Source organism: Mesoplodon densirostris, chromosome 13 (assembly GCF_025265405.1).
Source record: "Mesoplodon densirostris isolate mMesDen1 chromosome 13, mMesDen1 primary haplotype, whole genome shotgun sequence".
NCBI lineage: Eukaryota > Metazoa > Chordata > Mammalia > Artiodactyla > Ziphiidae > Mesoplodon > Mesoplodon densirostris.
In genome coordinates, this window is record NC_082673.1 from 26,882,713 (window position 1) to 26,903,502 (window position 20,790).

Below are 20,790 nucleotides of genomic sequence, written 5' to 3' on the forward strand. Positions count from 1 at the left end.
TTCTGTAGAATGTTTAATACTGTCCTAATTATACATTGATTTTATAACTTAACTTCAAATTCCTTACAAATAAACACAAATCTTTGGAGAGTTTCTTCATCCCTTAAATATGTTGTCAAAAATGAGGTGACAGGGCTTCCCTGCTAGTGCAGTGGTTGAGAGTACGCCTGACGATGCAGGGGACACGGGTTTGTGCCCCGGTCCGGGAAGATCCCACATGCCACGGAGCGGCTGGGCCCGTGAGCCATGGCCGCTGAGCCTGCGCGTCCGGAGCCTGTGCTCCGCAACGGGAGAGGCCACAACAGTGAGAGGCCCGTGTACCGCAAAAAAAAAAAAAAGAAAAAAGAAAAATGGGTGACAGAAAATACAAAGTACTGAAGATACAGGTTTGTGGTTGACAACAGTAGCCACATTTCATCTCAAGTCATTCTGGTTCCTTTGTGGCACTCCCTCTTTCCCCACTAACACAAAAAGCACACACTCTACAGCCCACTGCAACCCATTAATTGACTTGACGTTATGCTTATTTCAAAGTTGAGTGGAGCAGATTTTCCAAAGGGAGATATTTTTCTCATTGATACCCTTACTCAGACAATGGTAGGCATCTCCACCGTTCATTTCACTTAGTGAGGAGCTATTCAGGAACGAGCTCTTATATTCCATGAGCCTCGCTATTTCAAATAGCAAGGTCAGAGTGGAGCTTTATGCCTTCCTTTGATCATTTCCCATCTATAGTAGAAATACCTTGGGAAGATATTATGTGACAAATATTGTGTCATTTGCTGTGAGAAAAATAAAAGTGGTATGATATATATTCCTGGTCCTTAAGTAAGTTAGAGTGTTATTGTGGAAGCATCATAGATGTATGTAATTTAGAAAACATATATAATAGTTTTAAATTTTGTATTAAATAGTTGATTCTAAAGGTACACTTCATGAGGGTTTTAGAAAGGTAGAAGTTATTATGATTTGTAAAAATTAGCAGACTTGGGAATCAAAACATGCTCTTTTAATATTTTTATTCCTTAAATTACTTCATATGAACTAAAACAAAGTCTGCAATAAAGATTGTAATAAAATTTTAGAATTCTTATATTTGGTTGTATGAAAAGATCATATGGCTAATTTCAAAAAAAGGCATCAGGGCTTCCCTGGTGGCACAGTGGTTGAGAGTCTGCCTGCCGATGCAAGGGACAGGGTTCGTGCCCCTGTCCGGGAAGATCCCACATGACGTGGAGCGGCTAGGCACGTGAGCCACGGCTACTGAGCCTGTGTGTCCGGAGCCTGTGCTCCGCAACGGGAGAGGCCACAACAGTAAGAGGCCCGCATATTGCAAAAAACAAACAAACAAACAAAGAAACAAAAAAGACATCAGGTTGGACAGTGCAACATGAGAGTAAGCGAATAAAACATTAAAATGATTATAAGAATTGTTCAATTTAAATGTTTAACAATGACCCACACAAATTGGACATGGAAATAAATGAAGATAATGCAACAAGAGAATGTCAAAGTTAAATACAGACTACATTGAAATTTCAAAATACACTGAAATCATCAATTATCTTTATTTGGCAAAAGGAAGACAATAACAGTAAAATGCATATCAGCACCAACTGTGATTTGAAATTTAAAGCTCTAAAACTCCTTTAAAATCAGGATGGTAATGATGTACCATATGCACTGATCTACAGTTGCCTGAGGATCCCTAACCCATGGCTTCTTTTTTTCTGTCACATTACCTTGTTAAATAAGGATGAGTTGAGAATGTTTACGTATTCACAAGATTGTAGATAATATAAAAGTTGACAATTTTAGCAATGTATATTTTTCTTCTTGCCTTATGAGATATTCTACATATGTTTTAATTTGCCATGTATGCTTGTTTCCAAATTTTAAATATAATGTAATAAAAGCTATTCATATGGAGTAAAACAAATTAGTCATTCTGACTACAGATTTATAGATGCATTCTGGTAAGGGAACTGGTTTAATATGATGATTACAGATGCCTATTAATCAAAGCACTGATCAGAAGTGATAACAAAAATGATCCATATTTTATCACCATCTTCCAAGACACCCAGTTCTTTACACTTCTTTATTATTCACCTTTATAAATAATTCAGTGCCTATTTTCTTTTCCATACACTTACATCTCTTTCATTAACACCTGTGAAAGCTGAGATTTTATACTGAAGGTAGAAAAACCAGGAGCTATAGCTGAACATTTTCATTTTTTTAGCTCAGAGAAATTATGAATAAATAAGCTCTGGGTCTATGAGATAAGTGAAATAACATTTTTATTTACATGTTTTTGACAAATTGATTATTCACATTATTTTCCTTTTCGAGGCTTAGTGGTTTGTCCTTACTAAACAGGCATGCCGCCACTAGGATTTTCACAGGAGGAGAAAACTATCTTTGAAGTTATTACATATAGCTATGTAGTTTTAAGGCTTGAAATTTAACACATGAAAATTTTAAGGCTGCATGTATGAAATTTCATCTCCACCAAGTTAATTGACCAATCATCCATATTGTAAAATACATTACACATTTTTAAGAGGCTGGCATTATTTACTTTCAAAATTAACTCATTAAAATTCTTTGCTATCAATTGACATAATCACAGGAAGCTTAAATTTTATTACTTGAAGATATTAAAAGTCAAATATTCAATTCTCACATGACAGTTCCCTTTCTCTCTCTCTCCCTCCTTTCTTCCCTTCTTTTAGATGAATTATTCTAGAAAACTCTCATGCCTTTTTAAAGGGGAAAAGGGATTTGAATCACTACTGACTTCCTCCCACTTTTTATCCACCTGCTTGCTCCCCATCCCCATTATTTTTGAATAATAATAATGGTAGTTTCTGAAAGGATCAAGGTGGAAGAGCACAAATATTCATTTATAATCACTTGAAGTAAAATAAAAGTTTGTTTTTGTTATATTATTTGCATGCATTGTAAAGTGTAACATGAGTCAACACACTTTTTCTGTAAAGGACCAGCTAGTAAATATTTTCTACTTTGTGAGCCATACAATATTTGTCCCATGTCATTTCTGTCATTTTAGCACAAAAGCACTCTTACAGTATACATAGATGAATGAATGTGGATGTATTCTAATACAACTTTATTAATGGACACTGAAATTTGAATCTTATATAATTTTACCTATCAAAATATTCTTAATTTTTGTTAATTAACATCTAAAATATCTTCAAAATAATACCTAAAAATATAAAAACCAGTTTTATCTCTCTGTTCCAAAATGGATGGCAGGTCATATTTAGCTGGCATGGTGTACAACCCCAGGTATATAATAATAATACATAGAATGGCTTCCAGTTAAATCATGATTCAGGTAAAAAACAATAAGTACACATAAAATAATATTGTCCAAATCTCAAAGTTTTGTTTATTGATCTGCATAATACATAGATATTTGCAAGGTCAAATATCTTATCCCTGTGTGTTTTCTACTCCTTTGAAGGAAATTACTTTGTTTCCTCATACATATATATGCATATATATATGTGTGTGTGTTTGGGTGTCTGTATTCCTTCCTGATAAGATGTTATAATCCAAATACAATTAACATTAATATTTTTCAAACCATAATCATAATCAATGAGTCCATTCTGCCTAGACAGCTACAGTCAATTCATATCCTCTGTAAATAATTTGGAAATATACTTGGGACAAAGTTGAAACAATCCCTGATAACTTCCTAACCTTTAGTTCCTGACCCTTCTATTTGAAAGTGCAAAATCTCTTTAAATGTCTGTTTAGAGGTTCTGGCATTGTTACATGTCCAAATCAGTGCATTTGTGTGTCCCACCTATAGATCTAGAAACACCAGACAAAGTACCTTGTGATTCTTCCTGCTTGGATGCACATAAAGAATCACTGTTTGACCCTTGACTCATTGAAAATGCTTCCTTAATTGTATTTTTAAAAGCAAACTTACAGCTTAGAGGAAAGTTCTTGTAAAAGCTTTGGTTTTACATATGCAAATAAGTTAATTTACTTGCTTTTGGGGTTAAACATTATATTTTTGAATCATCATTTCTTGTTTCTGACTTGAATTTTTTTCATTTATTTAAAATATATGTGTTAAATCTCAAAGAAGCAGCAACCTTTAGGATTTTCTTTTTGTTTTGAATTTTATTACCTCTTTGCTATCAGAAACATGATTTGGTGGATAATTCTATATGCTTTACAGCAATTTTGCCCCCCACACCAAAAATGTAACATATATAAAAATACTGTTCAAGGTATCCATTTGGGAGCAGAGAAACATTTTCAGTTATGTCATGTGACCCTTATATTTTAGAATAGGAATAAATGTGCTTCACTTAATGTGTACCCTAATTTCCATATATTTTTAGGTCAGCAATATTTTTGACATTGGCAGACATCTAGACTAAACTTAGGATAGAAGCTATATATAATCAAACAATGAGGAATAAAGTCTGTCTCTGACTTTGACAAACTCTATACTTTTTATAGGTCAGTTTGATTATAATATCAAGCCAGATCAGAACCAATTTAGAACTGCTTACAATAAATATGCAGAATTTTTGCTTAACATAGATTTAGCCTCACTAAACTTTAGACAGGTTTCTGCCTGACTCTGGACCTCTCTTGTCTTGGAACATTTACTTTAGAAAACCTGTAAAATGTAAATTCTTTCTCTGCCTTTTGAGGTATAAATTTTCTCCCAGCCTCCTTCCAGTTTTACAACCCAAGAATGTCTTTCTCAAGGGCCTGGGAGTCATCCCTTTCAAATATAATCACCAAGAAAAATAGCACCCTTATCTCCCAGGTTCCCTGAAAAGGTAGCCGTCTAACTTCGATCAAGATCAATGTCAGTTAGCAAACATAGATGGTCTAATCACACTGACCAACTCCCCCACTAATGACCTCCAGCACTGCTCCATTAGCTCACCCCAGTGCTTAAAAACTTTCCTGCTTTTTGTTTTAGCAGATTTAAGTTCAATCTCTCTCTCTTATTTAAATAGTCTTGAATCTAGACTTCCTTTCCTCTGGTGCAATTTTTCTTTGACATTTTCCTTCACCTGTTTTACTTGAAGTAAGTAAGAGTGTTTCTGGTATCAGAGTGCATACATGCACTACATACACACACTACATACACACACTCCCACACCAGAAAGAGTAATGCAGTAATAAATCATTCCAGGATAGAGTATAAGTGTTGATAAAGCTATTCCTTGTTTCTTTATTTTTCCCCACAGAAAAACATATATAATTTCAAAGAGAAGTGTATTTGGTGGGAAAGGACAAAGAAGACAGTCTATTAAATTAGAAGTTCAGTTAATTCTTACCTGCTACAAGTGCTGTCTCTTCCTCACATATAATGGAATGTGATTCCATTTGGAAATACCTGTTGATGGGTTATATTTTACTTCTAATTCATTAGGTAGGTGTATTATTTATCTATTGCCACAAAAATGTTGAGTAACAGAGAACATCAGTGATATAAAATAATAAACATGTATTTGGCTCCTGAGCTTACAAACTTCAACTGATTTGGACTGGGCTCGGCTGATCTTGGCTACTCTCTCTAATGCTTCTGTAATCAGTGGTGAGTCAACTAGGCAGCTCTAATGACCTTGTCTGGTCTCATTCACATAACTGAGTTTATAAAGGAAATCCTTGGCTGAAAACTTGGACAATTTGGTTCTGTTCCACATATCCTTCATTCTCCACCAAACTAGCTCAGGCATATTCTCTGGCAAAGGAAAGAAAGGCAAGTGGAAATAGATAAATACATTACCGAGTCTTTTTTGCATCATATCTGCTAGCATCACATCTGATAACATCCTACTGAGCTAAGTTAATCCAAGATAGCAACAAGGCTAATCCAGATTCATGGTGGTGGTGGTAGTGATGTAAGAGTGAGGAACATAGTAAAAGACCTAAAAAAGGCACATGGGAAAGAGCATGAATACAGTGAGAGGCAGAAAATTGGAGCCTTTCATATGCTTGAGCCACTAAGGTAGAAATATGCTCTCTCTTAAGCCTATTTGTGTATCCCTTTTTTGGTTTACAATGTCCTACTTTATCCCTAGTACTTGGAGGAAAAACAGCTAATTCTTTTGCAAGTATATTTACACATATGCTTTTATTGTAAATTTTTATGATCCAAACCATCATCTGCTATGTGATATGGCAAAATGCATTTCAAGTATATAATAATCATGAGTTTTAGAATAATGTGTTCTCTCATCCTTGCTTGAAATTGTTTTGATGTGCTAGGAACATTTACTAGAAGAGGGAAGTTAAACATTAATAAAGTTTTCTTTTTGAAGCATTTTAATTAAACTTTGGGTGGTTTTACATTTCACTTAATCCTCTTTCATTATCTCACATTTTTGGAAAAAATTAATGAAAAGGGCATACAGTATTCATGTTTTATTAAAGAGTGGAGGCAAACTCAGTTGAAATAGATGTTCAACATTTTGCAGCACTAGCCTCAGAATTTGTTACATACAAATCCTTGAGGCAGAGCTTCCACTTTTGATAAACCCACCACCGTCTCATCTCATTTTAGGCAGGATTCTGTGTCTCTTCTGTATTCACAGACAAAGACACTGCAGTTCAATTGTTTGTATGGCAGCTAAAATTATGCAAATGTTTGATTCATTGTAGTCCTTGATTTTCTTTATCAGCTTGTATTCTTGCAGGGCCAGGTAGAGTGTAATGCTTCTTAATTGTAATCTTCCTAGTTGGCCACAAGCAGCTGGTGGAAAAAAATTCATTTTGTAGTCTTTAAATTTCCCACCCTTTTACTTGAATTTACTGCAAAGCACAGTGGCAATCATGCTAATAGGAATACTCGCACAAAGTGTGCAGTTTCCCAAAAACTCCTGATACACGACTAGAAAAGTAAAAATTTAGGACTCTGCAATTCAGAATACTCAATAAACCATATTTTTACTTTTTCTCTAAGAAACTTGTAAAGTATTAGTTTACATGTCATCAAGGGGTGGTCTATGGGGACATCACTCAGAATTTTCAAATATTTTAGCTATTAGTCACTTGTTCCACTGATTCAATAACTGTATCTGCTAAGAAGCACACAGGAAAAAAATAATCTCCATCTGTGTACTATTTTGACCCTGGATTTGTGTTTGAGAAGAGAAAATCTTGCTTTCCCTTCTCTTCTCTACCATTACTTACTGTATGATTTTGGTTTAAGTCACTTCCATATCTGAATCTTAGTTCATCTTTAATATGAGCTTAATATGATCTACCATTCAAGATATTGTAGAGTTATAGGCAAAGCTACACAGGTCCCAACTCGGTGACAGTTAGACTATTAGCATAATTATCACTATTATTAGACTCTTATGAAGTCAAGGGTATCTGCACAACACTAACAACAAATTCAGCTTTTTAATTTATGAAGCTCCAGATAAATCGTTCAATTGCTAGTCGCAGAGATTCTCCTCACATGTGTGTGCAATAGGCTGGGTACATTTTATGGGGGAGATGGGTATTTTTAATTCATTTGATAAATTCATAATACAGATAATTTGGACAAATAAACAGCCATTCCTAATTTTAAAATGGTTGAAGAGTGGTAGCTTTGATCAAAATGAGTAGAGAAGTCCTTAGAATCTGCCCCACAGAAAAGAATTGATTTTAAAGCTGAGTTCTCTATGGAAGAAGTCCTTCGCAGCCTGGAGTTTTGGTTAACAAGGCTAATTTTGGTTATTTTCAAAATAACACTTCAAGATATATGAAGATTCTATACACTCAAGTTGACTAAAAGTGACATGTCCTGTTGAAAGTGGAAAACATTAAATCATATTTTTGAGTCATAAATTTACTCTTCATAGGAAACTATTAAGTTATATGGAACAGTGACAGAACAATCCTGGTACCAGTTTTCATTACTGGGTTGTAAGCACTGTGAAAAAAAATTATTATTATTTTTTTGCATGTCTGGGGGGTATTTATAAAATCTGTGGAATTTGGAATTTTGTGAAATTACAGTTATATGCCAGTGGTAAATATAATTTAATCCCCTCTATTCTGGAGGTACTATGATAGGCACTTCTACACACATTATCTCCTTTGATGGACTGGTGAAGCTACTCTGTTTACAAAAGAGCATTTTTTATAGATAATATCTTTGTTGAACAGCAAGTGATTTTTAATCAGCATGATAGAGCAGCTTACTTGGGGTGGTTGAGTTTGTTATTATCACATAAAGATACCACAGGCAAGTATCTTTTATGCTAAATTTTAAATTTCCAAATTTTGTTCTTTATTTTAAATGTATACACAATAAAAAGAGTTGACATTAGAGAAATTTAATGCTAATGTTTCTTGTTAAAGTAAGAAATACCACACTTATATACATGAAATAATAATTTCTGCTGGAAGTCCTAGCAAACCATTGTTACTAAGTATACAAAGAAAATTATTAAGCAACTGGTTAGGCACAAACAGGGCTAAACTCAGGAAAATAGCGGTTATCATAGGGTAAAATAACACATAAAGCTTTTTAATATCAAAAAGCAGGAGAAGTACAAAATAAATAATATTAGATATTACATACAATATTTGAGTAGTTTGTCTTGAATATTCCATCACAGTCTCTGACATTAGATTAGGGTTTTTTTTGTTTGTTTTTTTGTTTTGTTTTGTTTTTTTTACTGCCAGTACATTATGTTTTATTCTGTTCTTATTTTACACATTCTCACTCTGATACTACCACCTCCCCTGGTGGCTGAAGCTGATAGCTCTGAAATCTGGAATTTTATTTTATTGTCCTCTGCATGCTCAAGCTCCAACAGTTTACTGGACATCTCTCTTTGGTTTTTTCAGCCAGCAACTCCAGCTAACTATGTCCCTGAAACTTATCCTTTTTTATATTTCCTATTTTAATTAGTGATACTATGAGGCACCGATGATGGAGACTTGGAATTCAACCTGAAATTATTTCAATATGCTTAATAACTACTTCTTAAATGCCTGTGTTTTCCACTCTATACTTATTGAAAATAGTTCCTTAGTTCAGATCACCATTATTCTTGTATGGCTTAATGCAATATACAATATTGAAATTTACTGTGGGATGTGATGGCTTAGCTGTGCCATTTGAGTAGTTGGAGAATATCTTTAAAGTCTGATGGTAATTTGAAGAAGTTGCCACAAGATAGTGTTTTCTTCTTTTTAGTTTAATTATAGACATTTGAAACCTTGACTAAGCCATGCAAGATAGGTATGATATATGAATTATATTTTCATTGTTGAAGGACTGACTCATTATGAAGTAGTCAATACATACATATGTAAACTATGAGAGAGTGTACCAATTGAAGTAAAATAATGTGGGATATGGTATCCAAGTTTAAATCAGTGTTTTCAAAGTTTTATAAGCAATATTGAGTGCTTGGCAATAAGGTAGTCCACATATACTATTAAGCTTCAAAGAGATTCTGCACTCTAATAAGGGAAACCTTATTAGTAAGATCATAATTTTACCTGTAAGGAGAAAGCAGCACAAGAGATGATAAATCAGTTTTCTATTTTTCAGACTTATGACTTTCTTGCATCCCAGGGTCCCATAAATTCCTGGGTCTTTTGTATTCAATAGTCTTTTCTTCTCTATTGCAAACTTCTTAGTTCCCAGACTACAGTTTCTATAAAGACGGCTCTCCAGTCCAAAGCTCTAGTGTCAACTATTCTTTCTAGAGCCACACACAATTTAATATAAACCTATTTATTTTTCAACACTCAGTAGTTTCTCTTTAACCTCAGATATTATTTCTATAAAAGTCAAAGCATGAATCTTCAGTCTTCTTTGATCATATCCTCTTTCTCATTCTGTCCCTATCCACACATCCATCCAAAAAGATGTCGCATATTCAATATTGTGTTCTAATTTGTTCTCAAAGCTATTCATTTGTCTTTATCCTAATGACTTTAAGGCCTTATTTCCTCATCTTCTAGCTCCAGAAGGCACTTTACATATATAAACATTCACATTCATCTCACAGAAATGCACACACACACATACATACACAAAAGATTTGTTTTTTAAAATAATAAGCCAACCTATATTATTACCCTCATGTCATGATATTATATGGATGGTCTATAACTAAATTTGTTTTTTCTCTATAATGGACATTTAGGCTGTCTCCAATTTTTTCACTATTGCCAATAATATGACAGAAAATATCCTTATGAATGTGTCTATGCAAGATTTTTTCCCCCCTGTGAAATGGAATCACATATTATCAATCATTTGATTTTGTACTTTTAAAATTTTTGTAGCTACTTCAAGTTATCCTCCAAAAATGATATATTAAGTTGCACTATCACAAAGGTAAGCAATTGCCCATTTTTACTTATATTTAAGAGCAAAGATATTTCTTTAGTATTTCCTGAATTTAACATAAACTGTTGTTTTTTAAATTTGCATTTATATATATATATATATATATATATATATATATATATATATTTAATGAAATTCAACAACTTTTAAAATATTTATTGGCCATTTTTACTTCTATCTTGAATTTTTTCATATCCTTTGCCTATTTTTAAATTGATTGTTTAAATTTATTATTCCATCTATTTGTGAGAGACTTAATATGATATTATATATGTATATCTGTATATATACTGTTATTGTTGTTAAGATATCAATTCTCCCCCAAAGTTTTAAGTGATTGCTAATTTTATCAAAAATTATTTCTATTTCTCATCAAATATATCCTTTTTGCTTCTCCATATTTCTGAATTTTCTATTATAAATATGTGATATTTTTGTTTAGGGAAATAAAAAATAAATATTGCTTTAAAATTAGTAGTAGAATTTGCAGGGGTGATAAAATTAAGCACTGTCAGTCTTGATGTTAAGTTGTAAACCTCCTTTTTCTTCTTCCCCCTTTCTGCAATCAATCTCTGGCACTTGCACACCACACAGAAAGTCAGGTATATAACAAGACAGGCAAGTGTGAAAAAGAAGAAAAGAACCAGATTCTTTATGGTATCTATTCAGATTGGTCAGTGCCTTGTCATAACAATTGTCAAATATTTTAGATATCACTTCTGCCTATGCCAAGTATAAACTTTATTTAAGGTCTCTTGTTTTACATTTAGAAATCAAATTCTACTCTTGACCTCGTACTATGGCCCTGATGGTAACTAAAATTCATACAACTTCCAAAACTCACCAAATACGGTCATGCATCTCATCTCATGACGTTCACAAAGATGTGAGAAAAAGAGGGTAGTAACTAATATTTGCATTAAGGAGAAACAGAACTGAAACAAAACTAAGATGTTACTCAACTTGTCTAATATTATTCAGTTAATCAAGTGTTGGAACCAGGACATGAACTTAGGTTTTCTGATGCTACCCATCTATCAGCAAGGCTTCTCTGTTGAATTGAATTGAATGTTTTTCCCCAAACAATCCCTGCTCTTCACCAAACTCCTGTATTTTATAATACAGTTTACTTTATTTGGAATCCTCTCTTACTAGGATTGCCACATTTAGCAAATAAAAATACAAAACACCAGTTAAATTTCAATTTCAGATAAATTATTTTTTTAAATAATAGGTTTGTCTGATACATTACATAGGTCATACTTATTTTAAAAATAATATTCATTGTTTCCCTGAAATGTTCCTTTAACTGAGAGGCCTGTATTTTATCTGGTGACCCAATCTCCAGTCCTGTTTGTTCTCAGAATCTTAGCCATTCTTTAACAAAATGGATTTTTCCTCCTTGAAATGTATCCTAACCTCCTTAACTAAACTAATCACTTTTCTTGTGACTCATTAAATTCTACCTTATATCATATTTTTGTGGCTTCTCCTTCCTTTCTACTATGTTACAATGACTTCGACAGTTACAGGTTATTCATCCTGTAACATCCGAAAACAACTAACATCCTACGTAGGGTGTCCAAAAAACTTCACTAACTTGAGTTAGTATATGTCAATCTCTAGCCATCATTTCAAGTTACTTGTATGTATTATCTACAACAATATACACTAATAAGAAAAAAAAAAGGTGCTTGTACATTTAAAAGAGAAATTGTCTGAAATTAGTTAAATCATAAAGATGTTTGTATATTTGGGATATCTGCATGTTTACAACAACTTCTTTTTCAAGGTGCTAAGTAGCCAAGGTCATATCCTACCTGGTTTCCTTTTTAAGCTCTTGAGTAAAAGTCTACTTTTCTTTCAAATTCTTGAAATAATTGATCATAATCAGGATGAGAGAGCTGACTCTGATTTTTAAAAAAATCTTAACAATAATTTATAAAGTTTATTTTACATTTAAAGTAATTTAGTTTCCAGATGCTGTCAGTGATATTGAAACAAATAATTGCCTCCATTTAATGTTTGGGTACTCTGTGCCAGGTACTGTGTTAGAGATAAATGAAGTTACATGGTCCATGATCTTAAAACATTTACATTTGAATATATATATATATATATATATATATATATATATATATATATATATATATATAATTTTTAATATAGACTCAAAGTTTCAACTTATACTTTACATATATCTTAAAATTAGCTTAAGGTAATGATGGATGCAAAAATTCAGCTAAACATATGTCCATCCCATCCTATGTGTGAATATATATATATATATATATATGAAGTTGTGATAATATTGTTATGAAAAAGATGTTTTTAACAAATTGTTCAATGAAAAAATTAGTCATCATGGCAAGAACTGTACATTTTTGTTGTTTTTATATAAAATAGATGAGTATGTATGCATAGAAAAAAGAAAGGCGAATGAAACCACTTCAAGGAAAACGATTTTTTAATATCACTATATTTTTTTACATATTTAACTGTTTTTATCTACTTTTCTGATATATATATATGTATTTTACTTTTCTATCTATCTACCCATCTTCGATTTATATAAAAGTTAAAAGATAGTAAATAAAATTGTTCTAAGTAAAAGTTATACTTGATATTAATAATTATTTTGGATACACAGATGCAGGGAGTGACACAAATAATGTCACTGAGATTCAAGCTCCTTCTGTGACTAACCTACTCAATGTCAATGAATCCAGTTACCTCCAGGTACAAACAGCAGATTTGAGGATTGGCCACAGAATTTTGATCCAGATGAAACACTGATGGTGTTAAACTCATCTTGGAAAGGAACAATGGCATGTTTATGCTAGGTTAAACACCCCCACACACACACACACCAGTCAGAATGACCATCATTGAAAAGTCTACAAATAACAAGTGATGGAGAAGGTGTGGAGAAAAGGGAAACCTCCTACATTGTTGATGGGAATGTAAATTGGTGCAGCCACTATGGAAAACAGGATGGAGGTTCTTCAAAAAACTAAAAATAAAGTTGACATATGATCCAGCAATCCCACTCCTGGGCATATATCCCAACAAAACTATAATTCAGAAAGATACATGCACCCTTATGTTCATAGCAGCAGTATTTACAATAAATAGTCAAGACATGGAAACAACATAAATGTCCACTGACAGATTAATGGATAAAGAAGATGTAGTATATATATACCATGGAATACTACTCAGCCATAAAAACGTATGAAATAATGTCATTTGTAGCAACATGGATGTACCTAGAGATTATCATACTAAGTGAAATAAGTCAGAAAAAGAAAGACAAATACCATATATGATATCATTTATATGTGGAATCTAAAAGACAACACAGATGAACATATCTATGAAACAGAAACAAACTCACAGGTATAAAAAACAGATCTGTGATTGCTAAGGTGGGGGGTGGTGAGGGAGGGGTTGATTAGGAGTTTAGGATTAGCAGATGCAAACTATTATATACAGAATGTATAAACAACAAGGTCCTACTGTATAGCACAGGAAACTGTATTCAATATCCTTTGATAAACCATAATGGAAAATAATATGAAAAAGAAAGAATGTATATATTTCTATATAACTGACTCACTTTTCTGTATATCAGAAATTAACACAACATTGCAAATCAACTATACTTCAAAAAGCTAATTTTTTTTTAAAAAAAGCTTTCCCTTTCTGTTACTCTCTTTATTTCAAAATGTAAATATGTCAACTCACCACAGTAGAAGTGTCTTTTTTGAGCTCAACAAATCAGTTATGAGTTCAGTTTACCTACTAGGAGTTAAGTTATTTTTCCCTTCCTTCTGTGACATCCTTTATTCTAGTACCTGCTTCACACAATATTACAAATATGTAGTTCAGCTGTTCTGTGCTTAGTCTATCGATTTGGGTCAGACTTAACTTGTTAAACTCTTCCTCCTGCTGGAGGCTTTTCTGTAACTGTTTTATAAGGTGACTGTTCTCTAGAATTTAGCAAGTCAAATTTATTTAACTTCAATAAAATAAATACTTGTTCCCAAAATTTTGGCATGAGTTTAGCTTAGGATTTATGGGTAAGTGAAGTATATAATTTTTAAAAGAACAAAATCTATTTGTGTAATAATGTTCACATTTTAAAGAACATATTGAACATGTCAATAAAATTTGTTAGACACACAAGTGTTTCTAGATACAAAATATATTTTAATGAAGTGAAATTCTCTTTATTTTTTTTATTATGTGTTCACAGAATAGATACAGAATAGGTGTAGCAAAAGAGCTTTCCAGTACTCTTATTAAAAAATTTGTCAACCATGTTGTATACAGAACACCTCTATGTGTGAGTTGATAGTTCAGTGAGGATGTTGATTCAGTTTGTATCATTGACTGAGACTGCCAACAAGGGTACCACTTGCCAACTGGCACCCATTACCCTGACATTTCCCCTTAGGATAATTGCTTATCAACTAGGAATTTCATTTATTCATTGGCACTATAAATTTAACTTCAGTTTTTGAGGCAAGCTCTAATACCTCCAGAATTTTTGTCAATAAAATTATTTGAGATTTTGTATTAGACTATTCTTTGAAAACATGGCATTGTTGGCTGATTTTGTTCCTCTTCACTATCCTAATTGTTTATAAAAATTACACTCCATAAGCTTTTTGAGGAATCAAGTACTTTAATGAGCACACCATTTTAAAAATTGAGGATAAGTGATGTAGGAACCCAGGCACTAGAAATTTGCCTCAAATTATTTTAAACATATCATCCAGCAATCATTATCTCACTAAGTTTATCACAGGTAAAATTCAGAAAGGTTATGATTTTATTTATGTCTACTCAAGTGTGATTCAATGACCTACTAGAGAATGAGCAGGAAGCTCGCTTGTACCTCCACCCACTCTGATCAATGTGAAATATACTGTGAGGAGTTCTGCTATCATAAGCAATGCATGAGAGGAAAGGGGTGGAGGAGAAAAACCAGCTCAGATCTAGGACCCTGCACTGATATGAAGCAGAACTCTGCTACCACTGTGGGAAGAGCAAGAATGCTGAGGGCACTCTACCAATGAGGCACTGGTGGAAAAGATCTACCAGTGAGAGAGCAAGAGAACTAAGACACTCTCCTACAATGAGTAAAAAAGGAAGAAGAGTTTATTGCTGGGGAAGAGGTAAAATAAGAGAGAGAGGGTCTTCCCTGGTGGCACAGTGGTTGAGAGTCCACCTGTTGATGCAGGGGACACAGGTTCATGCCCTGGTCTGGGAGGATCCCACATGCCACCGAGTGGCTGGGCCCATGAGCCATGGCCACTGAGCCTGCGCATCGGGAGCCTGTGCTCCACAACAGGTGAGGCCACAACAGTGAGAGGCCCACGTATCGCAAAAAAAAAAAAAAGAAAGAGAGAGAGAAAGAGACTTCTTCTATGACAAAGGCATATAGGACTTGTTGGGAAGTGACAGAAATGCTTAGAAATACTCCTCAATACTCCAGGCCTCATATTCTGCACAAGACTTTAGCTGCATACAACCAAAGAAATGTGAAGCCTCTGGTTCCCTGAAGAGAGCTAGGACATCCAGAAACCCACACTCAGCTCAACTTCAACACTGACCTTCTCCTAATGTCAAGAAAAAAAAAAAAAAGTGTGCACATTTCCAGGTGTAAATATTATTTACCTCAGCCTCTATTGTTCTTTTACTTACAATATCTAGCAGACTATCAAAAATTACGAGACATTCTCAAAAACACAGCACAAGAGTATAATGCATGGCAAGGAGGAATAAACAGTAAAACAAAATAAACAAAACAAACAACCAAAAAATGAGACACAGAGGCAAACAAAAGTATTGAAAATATTAGAGATTTTAATATAACATGATTAATATATTGAATCATTTAGGGTACAAGGTGAAAAACATGCATGAACAGATGGGGAATTTGAACAGAGATGGAAACTAATAAAGAATCAAATGGAGGAGATTGAATCAAGATGGCAGAGCAGGAGGACATGACGCTCACCACTCCCCACAAACACATCAAAAATACAACTACATGTGAGACAATTCTCATGGAAAACTAACTGGAAACTGGCAAAAGAACTCCTATACACACAAAACTGCAAGAAATATTTCCACATAACCAGGTAGTATGGAAAAAAAGGCATAAGGTTGGGACCTCCACCCCAGGAAAGATGTGAAAGAAAGAGAAGCTCTACACAGGTGAGCCCTCACCTTGGAAAGTGAGCAGGTCAAGCTACAGACTGGGCATTCCAGTCCTGGGGTCCTACACAGAAGAGACAAGCTTGCTTGGCTGCTGGGAGAACTGCAGGGATAGATAAGAGGGCTAGGGAAGCTTAGATTCTTCTCACAAAGAGTGTGTAGGTGCTGGCTTGCCAACAATCAGAGTAGAGAGAGCTCTGCACTCATAGCGGCTTCCTCACTGTGCTCCCCAATCTAAGTAAGGCAAACACCTCAACCCTGATCTCTCCACACCACAGCTGGCATAGAATCTGGGTCTAGCTATGCAGACTGCCCATGGACCTGGGGTGTAGTCCAGTTTGGGTGGTGGTGGCCATACCTGGGTCCCCACTCCAGGCCACATCTCCCAGCCAAGGGAATTCTCCAGCCCCACCCACTGCACACTACAGCTTAGTGCAGTATCTGGGGCAAACAGGTTCTGAGAGAAGACTGCCATAAAGGCAGCCCAGATATCTGCCATCAGCATGGCCACCTCAATTCCTGCAGCTGTGATGAGTTTACCCCCAGTGCCAGCCTAGCGGATACTCTGGGCCCACCCACTCCATGCTGTAGGCTTACACTAGGTCTGAGACAACCACAACAGGGGAAGGGACGTGACCTTGGGCTGCATGTGAGCAGAGCTGTGGACGTCTACACAGGTGGCACATCATTCCTCTTTTAGCATGTAGGCCTCTCTTGCTGTAGCAAACCCCTCCTTTGGGGCAGAGCACACACTCAAGGGGAATGGAGCCTGATTGAGTCCAAACCTCAGGGCTTCCACTCTAACATCTAGGGGGCAGACCAGGACCCTGACAGGGCAGCAACATCCACAGAGCATAGAGGATGTCTCGCCTCACACTCTGTACAAGCTTTAGATATTCCAACACCAGCCACTACCCCAATCAAAGTGATAGTAGCCAGTACACCCTGAGGAAAAATGTGGCTGAAGTCCATATCAAAACTAACACTTGCACCAAAAACACTGAACACACAACTTACACAGGGACACTCCCACATAAAACACCCCTTCAAGACCAAAATAAATAACTGTTTTTCCTAAATTCACAGAGACAGAGAAAGTTAAGGAAAATGAAAAAGTAGAGAAAGTACTCCCAATTAAAAGAGCAAGAGAAATCCCATGAAAGAATACATAATGAAAATGAGCTCATCAGTATACCAGATACTGAGTTCAAAAAAGTGGTAAAGAAAAAAAAAATTACCTGGATTACCACAAAAAAAAAAAAAATAGTAAATGGATGGAGGAAAATATACCATGTTAATCAAAAGAAAGCAAGAGTAGTTATATTAATTTAAGACAGAGCAGAATTCAAAGCCAATAAAGTTATCAGGAATAAAGAAGGGCAATACATAACAATTCTTAATGTGTATGCACTTAACAACAGAGCATCAAACTATGTTAGCCAAAAACTAATAGAATGGCAAAGAGAAATATATGAATGCACTATCACAGTTGGATACTTCAACAATACTGTATCAGAGATGGACAGATCCAGCAGGCAGAAAATCAATAAGGATAATGATGAACCCAACCACACCATTATTTGACTGGATATACTGGACATTTATGGACTGTTTCATACAAAAACATCAAAACACATCCAAGAATTCATTATTTTCAAGCTCGTATAGAACATTAATTTTGATAGACCACATTCTGGGCCATAATGCATACCACAAAAAATTTAACAGAATAGAAATCATACAGTGGTTACTCTCAGATGATGATGATATTTATGATGATGATGATATTACTAGAAGTAAATAACCAAAAGACAAACTGGAAAATCCCCAAATTCATGGAGATTAATCAAGACGTGGTTCAAAGAAAAAATATCTCAAGGAAAATTTAAAAGTATTTTGAGCTTATATGAAAATGAAAACACAACTTATAAAAATTGGTAGCAAGCAGTGAAAGCAGTGCTTAGGAAAAAAATTATAGCATTAATGTATATATTAGAAAAGAATAAAGGTCTAAAACCAATAATATAAAGTTTACTCCTTAGGAAACTAGAAAAGAAGAGAAAATTAAATCCAAAATAAGCAAAAGAGAAGAATTAATAAGAAGTAGAGGAGAAATCAATGAAATGGAAATAGGAAATCAATACAGAAAATCAATGATTCTTTGAAAAGATCAATAAAATCTGTAAGTCTCCAGCCAGGATAACTAAGAAAAAAGGAGTGAAGACACAAATTACTAAAATCAGAAATTAAAAAGGAGGCATTCCTAGACATCTTATAGACATTAAAATGATATTAAGAAATAATGTGTACAACTCTATACCCATAAATTTGATGAACTAGATAAAATGAACCAATTTCTTGAAAGACACAACTGCCTAAACTCATACAAGAAGATATAAACCATCAAAATAGGCCTATATCTATTGAAGAAATTGAATCAATAATTAATAACCTTTGAAAACAGAAGGCACCAGGCCCGGGTCCATTCACTAGTGAATTCTACCAAACATTTAAGGAAGAAATTATACCAATTCTCTACAATCTCTGCCAGAGGATAAAAGCAGAAGGAATACTTCTAACTCATTCTGAGGACAGCATTATTCTAATACCAAAACCAGAAAAAGACATTATAAGAAAAGAAAATCGCAGACCAATATCTCTCATGAACATAGATGCAAAAATCCTCGACAAAAAAATTAGTAAATTGAATCTAACAATGTCTGAAGAGAACCACACCACAATCAAATGACCTTTATCCCAGTTATGCAAGGCTTGATCAGCATGTGAAAATCAAATAATGTAATCCATCACATTGACAGTTTAAAACAGAAATCACTTGATCATATCAATAAATGCAGAAAAGCATTTAACAAAATCCAACACCTGTTCATGATAAAAACTCTCAGTAAACTAGGAATAGAAGGGAACTTTCTCAATTAGACAAAGACTATTTACAAAAAATATACAGCTAAACACCACAGTTCATTGTGAAAAACTCAAAGCTTTCCCTCTAAGATCAGGAACAAGGATAAGACATTCCTTCTCATAACTACTTCTCACCATCATACAGGTAGTTCTAGCTAATGAAAAAGCCCCCAAATTAATAAATATATAAAAGATGAGAGGCCAGCACAGTGGTGTGGTAACAAACCAGATCTCTGAGAAGAAAAGAAAGAAAAAAAAAAAAAACTGATTGTAGTGTTGGCTAATTTCTGTGGTGTAAATACTCCCACCATGGGGAAAATTTCGAGTTACCACCATACCACTGAATATGGAGTTAGATGTACAGCTGGACATATGGAACACAGGGTGAGACTGGATTTTCTAGTCTTATACATACTGATTCCAGCAAGCTGCTGAGTCAACACCCAGCAAAATATTTTATTTAAAAATTTCTTGTCTCTTTCCATTTGCTTGAGTGCAAAGGTGCCCACAACTTGCACTTGACCTTTTTCATTATTATGAACTTGAGGCAGTAGACTATGTCCCCTAAAGTTCCCAGAGTGCTTGGTTCTCTTGGGTACATAGTGTGTGTCTCCTCCATTCCAACCAGGTCAATGGTGATATGTTGAATCTAAATTCAATGCCCAAAACAGCCATCAGGTCCTGATTTTTTTCAACATTCTCACTCATGACATTTCATGGAGCTTTATTTTCATTTTTGTTCTCACTCTCCTTATTTCAGATAGAATTCCTATAGTGACCAGGCTCTTTTTAATGGTTCTTCCACTACCTACTCATTTAAAATCTCCCAGTATTGTTTTCCCCCTGATCAGATTCTTCTTGGTTCTTGCCTCTTAAACTATACCTGAGCTTATATTGCCATGCAAACCTCTTGTATTTTTTATTAAGATATAATTGATATATAATCAACCCCCTTGTATTTTATCTCTATTTTTGTCAGTATCAACCTTCAGACCACAATTTATGCCTCCAATTATCCACACATTTTTTTACCTACTATTTCTTCTCTGAGCATGCCATTCTGTCTATACCAATAGCAATGTATTATTAAACTGTGACTGGAAACTGACCATGTTGCTATGAAGGCAAAAAGAGTTAAAGATATAAATATAAGCATATATAAAAATGCTCTGTGTATGTATAAACATCATATATGATAGAATTTGTAGTTACTGAGAGTATAGACATATCTCCTCTATTTGACTATATGACAG